This window comes from Camellia sinensis, chromosome 6 (assembly GCF_055761805.1).
Source record: "Camellia sinensis isolate YWXY chromosome 6, ASM5576180v1, whole genome shotgun sequence".
NCBI lineage: Eukaryota > Viridiplantae > Streptophyta > Magnoliopsida > Ericales > Theaceae > Camellia > Camellia sinensis.
In genome coordinates, this window is record NC_138966.1 from 187,061,032 (window position 1) to 187,077,004 (window position 15,973).

General features: G+C 34.6%; 1 pseudogene across 1 annotated transcript in view; it reads right to left on the bottom strand.

Moving 5' to 3' along the window:
- Positions 1-2,994: 2,994 nt before the first annotated feature.
- LOC114303994 (prefoldin subunit 2 pseudogene) overlaps positions 2,995-15,973 on the bottom strand; it is a 232,628-nt pseudogene continuing 219,649 nt past the window's right edge. The window contains exon 3 of the transcript XR_014331346.1: positions 2,995-3,054. The product of XR_014331346.1 is annotated as a prefoldin subunit 2 pseudogene, transcript variant X15 (transcript). The remainder of the gene's footprint in view (positions 3,055-15,973) is intronic.

The window sequence follows — 15,973 nt, forward strand, 5'->3', positions numbered from 1 at the left end:
TTTGCTTTCTGAGAACATAGAGCTTTGTCTATTTGTCAAGTTTTATGACTTAGGCATCGGAGAGGTTTCCGGCACACACCCGCCGGCTAGCTCACGTTTGTGTTTTCAGGTGACAAAGCGACGTCGTACGGAGGAGCGTGGACTTGGTCAACAGGATTATACGAGGGGAATTATTTCTTCCCCGTACAATTATTATTTTTATTTTTATTTTTATTATTATTTTTATTGTGGGTTTAACAAGAGCTGATGATTTCTGTATTTAAAGGAAATATTGCATTGCATCTGGTACAAAGCCAAGAGCAGGCTTAGACTCTCAGTGTTTGAGGCTCTAGCAATTATATGGGGGTCTAGAGAGAGTTAAAATGCATGTAAATTTACCCTACGAATGAAAAAGTTAATTCATGGCTCAAACTTATGACGTTTGAGTCAAAAATAACAATCTTAGTAGTGCACCAAAACTCTCGCCCTCTGTTAGGGCTGAGTAAGGAATCCGTGAAATCCGTAATCCGATCCAGTCCAGTCCAATCCAATAGGTTTGGATTGGTTTTTTGAATCCGTGGTTTGGTTCCGGATTGAAAAATTAAAAATCCGTAGTTCACGGATTGGTTCCGGATTGAATCCCACGGTTCCGGATTGGAACCGATCCGGACCGTATACAAATAGTCTATATTTTTATTATATACCCTCCTGCATAGTATCTTCTCTTATTTCATATAAAACTTAAATCCAAACCTAAATTTGCATAGTATCTTCTTTTATTACTTTTGTTTGCTAGTTTTTAGTGTTAATTTATAATGGTCTAAATACTTATGGTGGAACTAGTTTCTTTATGGTTGTTTAAATTTTAGAACAGTTTGTCGCTATTATGAAAAGACATATTGCTATTGTGAAACTAATATGATGCTATATTTATATTTTTATGAAAATAAAGTGTTATATATATATTTTTGTTATTTAATTATATAAATCCGTGGTCCTAAACCGATCCAATCCGTATTTAAATGGATTGGTTCGGATTGGTTCCACGATTTAAACGGATTGGATTGGTTCCAATTTTTCAGGATCCGTAAATAACGGATTGGTTCTGGTTTCACTCCAATCCGGTCCAATCCGGACCATGCTCACCCCTACCCTCTGTATCATATACAAGTATAAAATTGTAAAATCTGATGAAGTATCACGTATTTATATTTTAGAAATACTGACTAATTATTCAAATCTTGAAAATAAGAAAAATCTTTAATTTGCCACCTTTTTTTTTTCTTTTTTTTTTTTCTTTTGTAGCAAAACAACTCCTCCTGAATTTTATTTTTTTTTTTTATTTTTTTGGGGTTGGGGGGGGGGGGGGGGGGGGGGAATCAAATAGATGTTAAATTTACAAAGTTAAAAATAATTGATTATTGTAGTAGGAATGTGGGAGAGAAGAATACATAGTTGGAAGATAAGTGTTAAGAGAATGCATGTGGGATGCCATGTGAAGGACATTAAATAAAAACTCCAACCTCCATTGACATATCGTTCCATCCCATCCCACGCCATCCATATGTGACAATATTGAGTGAACCAAACAAGCTAACCCACATGTGAGAAATTAATTTAGTGTATTTGGTTTTAATTTTTTGAAAATTAACTTTTTTATTTTTTATTTTTAGTGAATATTTTTAAAATTTTAAGTATTTTTTTTTTATTTTTTTAGATGTTATCTTATTTAGATATATCTAAAAACTAAAATAGTTGTAAAAAAATATTTAAAAAAATTAATAAATATACAAAAATATAAATAATATATTGAATTCTTGTATTTTTTTTATATTTTTTTAATATTTTTGGTATTTAGTGGATTCTCTAAAAAAAATTCATAAATATTATACTTTTTAAGTGTATTTATGTTATGTGTATTTAAAAATTATATATATATATATATTTAGAATATTAAAAAAATAAATAAATAAAATCATTTTTAAAAAAAATAAATTTTAAAAATTCAAACCAAACAAGTTAAACCTCTGAACAATGGATATGGAGCTGGAACCAATGTAGGAAATGGTTGTTTGAAGAATAAACAAATTATTTACTAAAAAAAAAAAAAAGACGAAGATATGGTTAGATAACCCAGTGCAAAAAACACAAGAAAATGCCAAAAAGAATCATTCACTAGGCTTGGGTGGAATGTGAGCCTCTTTAATTAAATGTTGTCTTCAAGCCTATATTAAGCTGAGAAGCCAAACTTGTGTGTGCATACATATGCATATATGTGGGTGTGAATGTGTATATAACTATGACTAATGTTAGATATTAAAATTTTATGATCTAAATAAATATATTTTTTATTTTTTTATTAAAAGATATGTAAAAAAATAAAAAAGTGATATGATCTAAATAAGTACACTAATCTAAATAAGTATACTTATTTAAGAAATATCAAATAAACTCTAAATAGTTAGATATAGAAAAATATTTTAAAAAAATAAATGTAATTTAGATTTAGCTCTTATACGATATGCCCACAATTCAATGTATTTGAAATAACACATTATTTTTCCTCATATTTTGTGTGTCTAAGCTCTAATCACAGGAAAAGTAATTGTATTAGGGATTAGAATTTACTCGTACAACCATGTGATCCTGTGGGGTTACATTTCTATTGCAAATCCTATAGAAATGCATTACTTTATTTGGTGATGCGTGAAAGTGAAAACATTCACATTCCAGAATAATCATTTTAAAATATTAATTTTTATGTTTGATTCATTTAAATATATATATATATATATATATAATAAATAAAATTATTATTTAATATTATAAACAAATGATCATTTTAAAAAACTAAAGAATATCCATTACAACCCCATGTCCTGAGTAGCAAAATATCTATAGATTAGTGGCTGCAAAATTTTATTAAAAATTTACATAAAACATTACATATATATCTATAAAAATTACATACATATCTAAAAAAAAAAAAATTAATTAACTCTTCCAAGTATGGTGCTAGGGGTGAGCATGGTCCGGATTGGGAGAAAACCAGGACCAATCCGTTATCTACGGTTCCTGAAAAATTAAAACCAATCCAATCTGTTTAAATTGTGGAACCAGTCCGAATCAATCCGTTAAAACACGGATTGGATAGGTTTAGGACCTCGGATTTAATAATTAAATAACAAAAAAAAAATATGCAGCACAATATAGGTGGACAGCCTCTTATACCTAGACAGATTGCATTGTTTGAATTGATAACACTAACAAAAGGGCTCTTCATTGGACATTCTGGACCAGCTAACACTAACAAAATAGGGCATTGCAATTCAAACAAATTCAAACAAAATAGGACATTGACATTCTGGACATTGGACATTCTTGTTAATGGTTCCGAATTGATAACCTAGACAGATTGCATTGTTTGCATTGCAATTCAAACAAAATAGGGCTTTCCATTCACAATCTTACAACAGAAAATATCACTTTAAAGCTTACTGCACTTAGCAAATAAAAATACAAAATTCAAGTACCCTCAAATTAAATACTGTCTAGTTCAAGAATGAAATCAAAAAAAAATAAATAAAAACAAAAAACCGAAAATAGAACACAGAAAAAAAAATGATAAAAATAAAATGAAAACATAAAATAGAATAAAAATAAAAATAAAAACAGAAAAAATAAAAATAATATCTCTTACTTACATTTACCGAATCCATTGTAAATGACATGAACAATCGATTTGAGATTAAATCCACCGATCTGAGATGAAATCACAGCAGTGTATTGTGTATGTTTTTTCTTTGAGATTAAACTCATTTCAGAGTGTTAGAGAGAGAGAGAGAGAGAGAGAGAGAGAGAGAGAGAGAAAGAGACAGATACAGAGAGAGAGAAGCTCACCGAGAGAGAGAGACAACAGCTATAGCTACCGATCTGATCTAAGATGGATGATCTGGGAACAAAGGAACAAAAATAGTGTCACCGAAAGAGAGAGAGAGAGAGAGAGAGAGAGACGAGCAGCACACCGTCGCTGATTTGATCTGAGATGGTTGAGAGTGTGAGAGAGAACTCAGTCTGAGATGAGAAAGAGAAGAGAGAGAGACACCATCGACAGAGAGATGAGGTGAACCGTAAATGAGAGAGGCGTAAATTAGGTCACATTTTAGTTCTTATCTGAGAGAAGAAATTATATTGTGTGGCAAGGTATATAGTATAAATATAGATTATTTTTAGATGGTTCGAATCAATTCCAATCCGGAACCGTGGGGTTCAATCCGGAACCGATCCGTCGCCTACGGATTTTGAAATTTTCAATCCGGAACCGAACCACGGATTCAAAAAATCAATCCAAACCTATCGGATTGGACTGGACTGGATCGGATTACGGATTTTACGGATTCCTTACTTTGCCCTATATGGTGCTGCTGGTTACCTACTCGACGAGAACTCACATGTAGGGAAGGCCATGCTACGTGGCCAAAAATTAAAACATAAACAATAAATCTAAAAACACATAATTCAATATGCAAAACAAATAAAAGGATACGATTTTTGCTATGTAGATTGGACGAATTACATTAACAATCCTTATAGTTTGGAACTTATGTCATTTTAATGTTTAACTTTTCAATTGTGACACATTTGATCCTGAATTTTGAATTTTGTTCCAAATAAAAATAATTGAAGACATCATTGCTCAATTTCAAGGGCAAAATTGTCATTTTAATAAAATATAAACTAATTTGATAAAAATAAATGTCAAAAAAATATTTTTAAATTTTAAAAAATTATTTCTATCCACCAAAGATAAAATTATGTAAAATTGATAATTCTTTTACGCATTTATTTATTTATTTTACCAAATTAATTTTTATTATGTGTTTGGATGATGATTATGTAATGAGTGTTTGTTAGACTTTTAATGTGTAATCGATATATTTAATATATGAAATGTTTTTAGTTTCGGATTTTTTGATTTAATGGATTAGTTTAATATTAATATCAAAATGTCGCTAAGGATGGCAATTTGAACCCGGCCCAATGGGAACTCGACCCCCCGACCTTGATTAAAATGGTTTTTTCCTGAAAAATATCCTCGACGGACCGGGGATGGTATTAAAAAATGAATCCCCGACAATTTTTGGGGTGAGGACGGTGATACATTTTCCAGCCCCAGCCTCAACCTCAGCCCATCCCCGTTCCCGGCCCCGTTCTTGTACCCCCGAATTGAAATTCATTTATATACATATATATCTATCCACCATCAGACAATAAGATAAAAACGAGAGAGAGAGAGAGAGAGAGAGAGAGGACCGAATCAGCGAGAACATCGTCACCGAATTAGAGAGAACACCGTCTCCTCCTCCTTTACGCCACTACTACTATCGCGATGCTAGAGTCACCGAACCGCCATACTCCAGCGTCAGTTCCCGCCACCACGGCAGATATAAGTAGATCTCTCTCTCTCTCTGCGATATTGATGATGTTGTTTAATCATTGTTGTTGTTGCAGCTGTTTTTTTTTTTTTTTGTCTGAGGAATTTTCAGGGTTAAGGAAACCCGATCCCAATTAGGGTGCGGGGACAGGAACGGGGACGATGATAGGTTCCTCGTCGGGGATCGAGGCTAGGGACGGAGAAATTTTCACCATCAGGGATCGGGGACGGAAAGTGTGATCTCCAACCCCGGCCCGGCCCGTTGCCATCCCTAAGTGTTGCCATATTTGACATTTTGAAAAAATAAAAACTAATTTAATAAAAATAAAAATAACTACCCATTACATGATCATTATCCAAACACATAATAAAAATTAATTTGATAAAATAAATAAATGTGTAAAAGATTTATCAATTTTACATTTTATCTTTGGTGGTTAGAAATAATTTTTAAAAATTCGAAAATATTTTTTTGACATATTTTTGTCAAATTAATTTATATTTTATTAAATTAATGATTTTACCCTTGAAATTAAGCAATGGTATTTTCAATTATCCTTATTTGAAACAATATTCAAAATTCAAGATCAAATATGTCACAATTGAAAAGTCAGGAACTAAAGTGACATAACTTCCAAACTATAAAAACCGTTAGTGTAATTTGCCCATGTGAGTTTTACAAATAAATTTCATAAAATTATATCTATTTATGTATTTTTTGGCGGTGTTTGGGAACGCTTTTTAGTGCCTATTTTCTTTACCAACGGAAAAAATTTCAAAACCTAGCACTGTAGCTGAATAGATAAGCTCAATTCAGCTGTATGGCATTTTGTGGGTAAAAAGACGTATTTACCCTCCGTTGGGTTAAACCTGTTTTAAAACACGATGACATCTCTCATATCTCTCACCTGTTGGCTGTACCTGGACGCTTTAACAGCAGACTCGACTACCTCACTCTGGCGGCTCACTCCGGCGGATCTATTAGGGAAGGCCAAGTAGCCGATCGTCGAGGAGATACAAAGGTACGATTTCAAAACACCTTTATCTAAAATTTTTCTTCACTGATCTGCACCGATGATCTGTTTTACTCCCCTTCAATTTTTTTTTCCTTCGTTGGTCGTTGAGTCACCGATCTTCCTACTTATCTTCACCATGTCATGTCCAACAAAAAAGACATTGCTCAGCAAACCATTTTTCCTCTTGTTCGTCTTCCTTCATTTGGGTTTTCTGGAGATTTTCATCACCAATTTTTTTTCCCCTTTCTGCCATTTAAATAACAATTACAACAACCATTTACAAAGCACAGACCATCTCTCAGTCTGCATCATTTTTTTTTTTTGTAATTTGATTTTCTGTGTAAAAAAAATAAAACTTGGACAAAAGATCACATTTTGGGTTCATACAGTAATTTTTTGTAAAAATCATTTTCAAAATTATTCTGATACATAAAATTTGGCTTGCATCAAAATTTTATAAAATTTGAAATTTATATATGATGATTTGTTAATTGGAAAAAAACAAATATATCTTCTTCCATTTAACCTGTTTTTCAGTGTACAAAAATTATCAGAAAGTAATGGGACCTGAAACATTACCGATTAATTAATTACCTCTTCCCTATGTTAGTTTTTTTTTTTTTGTCAATTTACAAGTAAATAAAAACTAAATTGAACTGTTCTGTGGTCTAGAGCATCTCTCTGTTGGCTTCAACATTTTTTGGTTGAATGTAACTTGTTTTTCAGTTGAAATAGGTTTGGGCTTTGAATGTAATTTGATTTTCTTGCTTCCACGTAAATAAAAACTACAAGGAACAGTTCTATGGTCTTGCAAATTAAGTGGTTGTCATGCCCATTTCTGTGATGTATTGGAATTTGGAAATTAATGCTACTTTCTGAATTTGTATTGGAATTTTGTGATGTATTGGAATGTTGTTGTGTATTAGAATTTTTTTGGACTACTAATGTCATGACTGAATTTCCATCTGCTTTGCATATCTACATTCTAGGACTGATCATGATCATTCAGTTTACATAGGAATCTTAAACGAACATTTATTTCGTAAGAGCATCTTGCACTTGTCATCAATTTTTTTCCTATAAATTTTGTAATTTGATTTTGAGTTTACATACCTTTCATGAATTAGTAATTAATTGATTGAAAACAAAAATTCTAATTGACACAAATTCTAATTAATTGATTTGAAAAAAAAAAAAAAAAGACCAATGCCATGTGTTTTGAGACCTTAAGCCATAATATATGAGCCTCATTGGTATCCTCATCCTTCTATTACAATGGACCAATCCCATGTGTTTTTTTTGTATTTTGGTTTTTCCCTTATTTGATAATCACAAGCAATAAAATTTGTAACTTAAACACCTATTCCTTCAATATGTGGGTATGCCGTTATGAATTACATGTTTCATTTCTGCCCATTTGACTCTAATTTTTTTTTTTTTTTTTTTTTTATGTATTTCTTCCATGTAAATAAAATCTTAAACCAACATTTAACTGCTGGGAGCATATCGCACTTCTCATCAACTTTTTTTTCCCGATTATGTAATTTGATTTCAATTTACACAGATTTGATGAATTACTAATTAATTGATTTGGAAAAAAAAAAATTCTTCTTTCATTTACCCTTTTTCTAGTGCAAACAAATGTTTAAAATTGATTGACACAAAAAAAGTGTAAAGTAATGGACAAATGTGAACTGTACAGTGAGTAATTGGATTTCCCAAAGCTTTCCGAGTTAGCTTAATTACCTATTCACTCAATTTGTTATGCTATTAACAATCAATTGTTGTTATAAATGTAGATTGCTATTCCTTCAATTTGTTACGCTGTTATAAATTCACTATTACATTTCAGCGAATATACGTGCATTGCAATTATAACCCCAATCTGTGGTGCTGTTTTAGTTATGTGCTTGGTCTGTGTGTAGTAATATGGCTTCCTCTTTTCTACTGCCACGTTGACATGGCCACAACGCATGTGTGCTTCTGGCTATGGCCATTGTTTTGTGAAGGTATCTAGATCTCACAAAAATCCTGGCCATGCATATTATGTTTGCCCCCGGCTCGTGGTGAGTTGTAACAACTGATTTAAATTTGTCACTCCATATGTTTGCACAATGTAATATCCATAACTAATAAATGTTTTATGTTTCTTACTCATCAGCAATGTGTTAATTGGATTGGTTGGTGTGACGAATCAGGGAGACGGAGCCCCGACCATGACTCTGGGCCAACCAATGTCCTGCAGTTATGGGCTGATGTCGTGCACATTTGTAATACGTTGCGTGTAATGAAAACGGTGATTTGTGTGTTGTGCATCATGGTCATCATCTTATTATTGCGAATGTAAACCCCGTAAATCATTAGCCTTGTACATATGTATTGTTTTCAAGAAGTACTATTTTCAACAAGTAACTGCATTGTGATCGTTTGTATGCAATACGTATTGTTGTACTACAGATTTGTGTGTTTCTTAGTAATTATTGTACTACTTTGGATAAGCTTTGTGGAAGTTATCTTTTTTATATGGTTCATAGTTTATTGTCTGAAAATGTATTCATCAACTGGGTTCTAATGTATACAATACGTCCTCTGACATTAGTCGAATGGCTGCAACACGGTTGTTCCCTCGCACCCCGTTTAAGAATAAAGGGATTGGCCCATCAGGAACTGAAGGATTTGTTGATGACTTCGATCATGCACATAAGGCGAACTGGGACGGTGCAACGACTGAAATCTTCTTACAATGTGTTAGGGACACAATATTAGCGGGCCAACACAACCATAACCAAAACAGGGTATAATGAAATTGCATTGAAATTCACGAAGCGCACGGGTAGACGTCATGACATCACACAGCTAAAGAACAAGTATAGCAGTTTGAAAAAGGAATAGCAGGCTTGGAACAAGATGATGGATAGCAGTGAGGGTGTGACTGGCATTGGGTTTGACAGGGAATCCGGTTTGTTCACAGCGTCGGAAGAGTGATGGGACAATCTTAAATGGGTATGCACGAACATATATTTTATTTTACGTAATAAGTCCTCTAAGTTTAAAGGCAACTTGTACTTATTATTATTTAGTATTTGTCGTAAACTTTTCACAAATGTACATTACGTTAACTTCAAACCCTTTCAATCCAAAATAACTACAAATTTGAACACTTTACATCATAAAAAAGTAACTACATTTAACTTATGTCAAACTAGCCCTTTTCATTTTGTACAGACATGTAAGCGAAAGTACCTTGTTCGTTGAATGTCCCGTGGCACTATGACGGAAAAATTAAATTGTACTTTGATTTTTCATTTGCAGATAAACAAGATTGCTTACAAATTCAAGACGAAACCATTGGAGCACGAAGATTTGATGCGCGAAGTGTTCACTGGGGCAACTGCAACTGGCAAACACCATTGGACGCCGGGGGAGAACGCTGTGGATGCTGGCGAAGGTGAATCCGACTCAGTGGACTCTCCTGGTGTAATAACCCTCTCCACTGCTTACCGATAAACATTGATTACCGCTAAACTGAACTGATTATGACTGTTAATTGAACTGATTAAAGTACTGAACTGACTGACTGAAAACTGGAACTGAATTGACTGCGTACGTATGTTAATTTGTATTCTATCTGTTTGATTGTTTATTTGACCTGTTCACGTTTTATGTTTCAACTGCAAATTGAAGGCCTTATCGGCGGCCGAACCAAAAACTGATTAGTGTTTTATGATCATTGTAATTTATGTGATTTTATGGTATAATTATCCGAAAATTGATCTGGTATGATTAAATTAGATTAAAATGAGCCAATTAAGAGTTAGGCTTAATTACCAAATTGCCATCCTAGTGGGTCACTTATTTAATACTTTGAAGACTCATTCTTATGCATTACAAAACATTTGCTCAGCTCATTCCTTGCCTTTGCCGACCAGAGAGAGAGATAAGAGAGAGAGTTAGATTTCATCTCACTTTGCTTGGTCTTGCTTGGAAATTAAGAGGATTGAAGTATAAATTGGCATAATTGAGCTTCCTTGTCTATAATTCAAGACTTAGGTAAGAGAATTTAACCTTCTAGTAATGTACTTGAACTTGTTCATGCTTAGTTCTTGTGCCTCTAGTGATTTGAGCCTTGAATTGGTCCATGTATGTTGAATTGGAGCCTAGTTCATGCATGCATGCCTTCATTTTGAAGTTTTGAAGTTGTCTTTCATAAAAATTGTACATGCATGCTCATATTTTTACAAGAGACCATGAACTCATCATGTTTTTGAAAGATTTGGCTCACTAGAGCATGAAATTGAAGCTTTGAAATGGTTTGAATTCATGCATATTGCATGTTCATCTTGTCCATGAAAATTGGTTTGAAATTGAGTTTGAATTAAACACCCTTGGGCTTTGATTTCTCAAATTGAGTTTTGAAACATGTCATTCTATATGTTTACAAGTGTTTTCTCGAAATTCAGCCTAAGAGGATCAGTTTGGATGCATTTAAACTTGGTTTTTGGCTTGAAGGTGCAACCTGGGTTTTCCAGATTTTGCACCTTCGCTCGAGCGGGGAAAGTGACGCTCGAGCGGGGAATCTGAGCATCCAGTATCTTTGCACTGTTTTACAGTCCGCTCGAGCGGAGGATTGGACGCTCGAGCGGAGGCATATGTCTCACAATCGAGCGGGCGTCGAGCGTCCGTCGAGCAGAGATTTCACCAATCCAGTACTTTTACAGTACGCTCGAGCGGGATATTTGACGCTCGAGCGTGTACCTTTGTTGCATGACCGCTCGAGCAGGGAAACCTGAGCTCGAACGGGACTCTGTTTTTCTGAAAACTCCTGAAACTGTTTTCTGATCACATCTTTGCATCCTCATCTCATCCTAGGAATTTTTAGGCCTAGTTTAAGACATCTTATTGAGGATATAGATGTAGAACACACCGAGGCAAATTAGGGATTAAGTTATTATCTTTCCCAGCTGTGTAGCTTAGTGTGTTCAATCTGTTAACTGTGTAGGGTTGGCGACTGGGGAGACACGCTCTAGCATACTGTAGCCCAAACTCTGTGAGTAACAATTGTGTAAAGATATGTTCACAAATGATTATTTTCTGAACAACTGAACTGTACTGTTTTCTGAACTGATTACTGTTAATTAAATGAATGTATGTCCTATATTCTGAACTGTGTTGTGGCATCCTTGGCACCTACTGTTTACTGTTTACTGTTACTGTTACAGAGATCTCTGTCGGTTCCCTTATTGGAACCACTACTGTTACTGATTGATGGCCATCATTTACTGCTCGGTCTTTTAAGACCTACTGTTTACTGTACTGTTATGCTAATGGATGTACCACATATGACTGTACTGACTGAACGACTGAAATACTGATTTAATGAACTGTTTTCATTACTGTAAGGACATTCATTCTTAACCTCTTTACGCATTATGTTATTCACTGGGTTTTAGCTCACTGCTCATATATATATGTAGGTGTACAGGCACCAGACCGCGGCTAGGAGCGTCAGGGTCACTCCAGTTTTGTCCAACCAACTACCGTGCCTCCCTACGAGGTTCCAAGCCTATCATGCTAAGGCTTAGAGGTGTTTTAGGACTCCCCCCCCTTTTGTACTGTCTTGCTATTTTGTAATAACCGAGTGGATTATATAGACTGAATGTTTACTGTACTGTTATATAGGGATTAAGTCCCTATTCTGAATGATTGTATATATTGTGCATACTGTTCTATACTGTTTGTGTATATACGTATGAAAAGTCTTTTTGCATACAGACTGTCACAGCTCATTGGACATTGTTTCTTTACTGTTTTGGCTTCCGCCAGGCCCTGCACTCTGTTTTACTGTGCTACTGTTAAGCAGGCCTTTGGTAATCTCGGATTACTGGCCGGTTACGGTGCTAAACCCATAGGGTCGGGTTTGGGTCATGACACCTGGGTTGGCATCGTTTACCGAGCCATACAGACCAATCGTCAACTCAACTCTAAACTCCCCCACTATCCACGTTGAAGAAGCAGACCCCAGGACAAGGAGGAAAAATGGAGGTAGCACTAGTGGAAAGTCGAAGAAGATCTCTAGTTGAGCATCGGTGCTTGCGGATAGTTTTAACCATCTTTCTAACGCGGTTCAAGCACATAAGCACCTAACGGTCAGGCACAGAACTGGTGCATCGCAGAAGTATGGCATTGAGCCATGTATTCAGCGGCTTATGGCTATCCTGGACTTCATCAGTACCCTCCTGTTCCATTTCGCCTGCATTGCCTTAGAGAACGCAGATTACCGGGAAATATTGATGTGCATGCCAGATGATGAGAATGTTGTCGGTTGGCTTGTGGCGTTGCAGGCTTCAAAAGGCCTGTGAGTACTTGGGTTTGGTCTTTCATGCAAAAATGGGACTCGTTTGGTGTTGATGTAGTGTGGTTTTTGTGGACTAGTTTTGTGGGTCTCTTTTTTTAGTTGTTTTGTTTTTTGTGTATTTACACAGCGCTGTATTTATTGTTACTTTACTTTTGTGAACGGTACCTACTTTTGTCTTGCGCAATATGGGATCATGGTGTAACCTTTACCTTTTTTGGCATAGTTCACTTTAATGGTTCAATGTAATGTAATGGATAGTTAATGTGTTCCACTTTTATGGTCGAACTTTAATGGTCCATATGTGCTTAGTTTACAATTGGATAATTGATCTGTGTGTTGTGTGCATTGTAGAAGTCATCAACAAATAATGTGGAAAGATGAAAGTAGCAACTGCAGAAATTACAATGATGAAATCATCGAACTTGCTGACGAAGAAGAAGACCTACAAAACAGCATAATCGGTGACGCTATGCATTATGCAATGGAATATTACCTGAAGTACATGGAGAAGATCCCATGCCGAACTTCTATTCTCACCGGTCGTGCTTGGATTCAAGAATTATTTGATGGCCACGTAGGCAGGGGTGAACAAAATTTGCATATGCCGCCGTATGTGTTTCAAGCGTTGTATGACACATTGCGAAGCGACTTCGGTTTACGGGTACCTACAAGACCCCATGGATTACACATTGAAGAAAGTGTTGCGATGTTCATCCATACGTTGGACGGTTGCACTAACCGAAAACTTCAGGAACAATTCCAACACTCAGGAGAAACTATCGCGATATTTCCATACAATGTTGGAAGCGATGGAGTTGTTCACAGAAGTGCATTGTAAGCCCACCAGAGATCAAAATAATAGGCATCTATATTTGTGATCCAGAGGGAAATACGTGCCTTTCAAGGTTAGCATATTAGTTGTCGTTATCGGTTACTTTTCATTTTATGTGATGTACGTAAACCTTATGTGCTGTACGTTATTGGTGCAGCATTGTATTAGAGCGTTGGACGATACTCATGTAAAAGTCGTGTTGCCTGTCCGTGATGCCAGCGCATATTACGGTCGTAAAGGATATCCAACCCAAAACATACTAGCAGTATGCGACTTCGACATGTACTTCATTTTCATATCTTGTGGGTGGGAAGGAAGCATGCATGACAGTCACATCTTCAACGAAATAATTGAGAACTAACATACACCGTTCCTGCACCCCAAGAAGGTAACACATTTTAAATTAAGTACTCATTATTAATTTTGTTGAAAATCTTAAATTGATTGACCAAATGTAAGTAAATATTACATTGTAGATGCGGGATATCCAAACAGGAAGGGGTATTTGGCACCATACAAAGGGTCTCGGTATCACCAAGTACAGTTCCGGGATCGTGGACGACCCGATAACCCAAGAGAATTGTTTAACGAGGCATACGCATCATTGAGGAGCATGGTGGAAAGAACATTTGGAGTGTGGAAATCGCGTTGGAAATTCCTGAACGACATGCTTGACTATGATTTTGCAACGGTGCAAGTGCCATTGGTTGGTGCGTCAATGGCCTTACACAATTTCATCCGTAAGCACGAGATAGTTGCTAATGCACACAACGAATATGTCAGATGTTCCTCTGTTCCAGATGACATGCCCGCCGTGGAAGGAAGACAAAATATGGATGATGGCCACATGGTTGGGAATACGGATGTACATATGGCAAGAGTTCGTGTACGCATCCGTGACCATTTGTTTCACATACGGAATCAAGGACTATTGTGAAATGCTTGTTATCTAATTTATGTGTTTGTGTAATTTGTAATTTCTATTTCTGCATTGCAATGTGACTGTAACAAATTATTTAAATTTGTAATTCGTGTAAGGACAATGAAAGTGTACTGCAAATTTAAATTTCTATGAAGTACTACATCTTATCATTTACTATTTAAATGTAGATTGTTTTGTAATTTTTTGTTTTATTTTTATTAACTGCTTCTATAAGGAAACCACCCTAGTTTGGTAACCACATTTGTCTATTTCTGTAAAATTTGCTTTTCTTACTTAACTAAATTATCTGAAAATCACCATTTCCCCTTGAATTATTTGAGTTTTTTTTTTAAAAAAAAAAATCAATTAAACTCATTGTACATTTCGTAGTATTAATGAATTTCAAAGATAAATCAAAATAGAAAAATCGTAGTATTTTTTTCATTAATTTTTTAGAAGATACAAATATAGTGGAACAACAAAATATTTGAATAAATACTTAGGAATTGCTTGGTTTTGTTTTCACAGATAAATTTTGAAAATTAATTATGGGGAAAGAGTTTAGAAATTTAGTTGGTTTGTTTGGTTGTATATTTTCGAACTAATTTGGGAGTACATGAGTTGTGAAAATAATTTTATTATAGTTGAATAGATGTGTCTAAACGAAAAAGTGATTGAGAATGAGAGATGAGTGAGAAAAAATGATTAATTGATGTATACGAGATAGAAAGTGAATTATCTTTTTTTTTTGCACAAATTCACTACACCAAACAAAATTTTAATTAATTTTTATTTGTAAAAATTAAAAATAAATGTAAAATTACAAATGTTTTTTTATTTTCTGGAGAAATAGATACTTTTTTTCCAATTAAATGAAAATTTTAATTAATTTTAATATGGCAAACTAACAACAACTTCATTAATTAATATTTAGGTAACAATTGTTTGCACCCTGTGTTTTGACAGATTGCAACCGTGGCCACGTGTCAATTCGGGGCACAATTTGTAATTTGGTGTAAATGGTGGCCACGTGGAAAAAAAAAAATGGAAAATGATTGGTGGCCCTAAAAAATTTGTCCCTAATGCCCCTAATTTCCATTTTTGGAAACTGTTTTCTTTTTTTCTTTCTTTTTTCCTTTTTTTTTTTTTTTTATTTTACCAAAAGTGGAATTTCGGGGCATTCGAGCCCCGAAATTTAGGGCCCTCAAGCAGCGCTGAAAAAAAATATTAGCAATTAAATAGCAATAGGGGCAATTCGGTCAATTTGTAATTTACTATCATTTCAAACACATTTTTCAATACAATAATCTCAAAAAAATTCATCTCATCTTCTCAAACACATAAACAAAAATACAAAATACTCAAACCACAAAAAAAATCAAAAAAATCCACTTTCCAAACACCCACTTGTAGGGGTGTTCACGGATCGAATTTG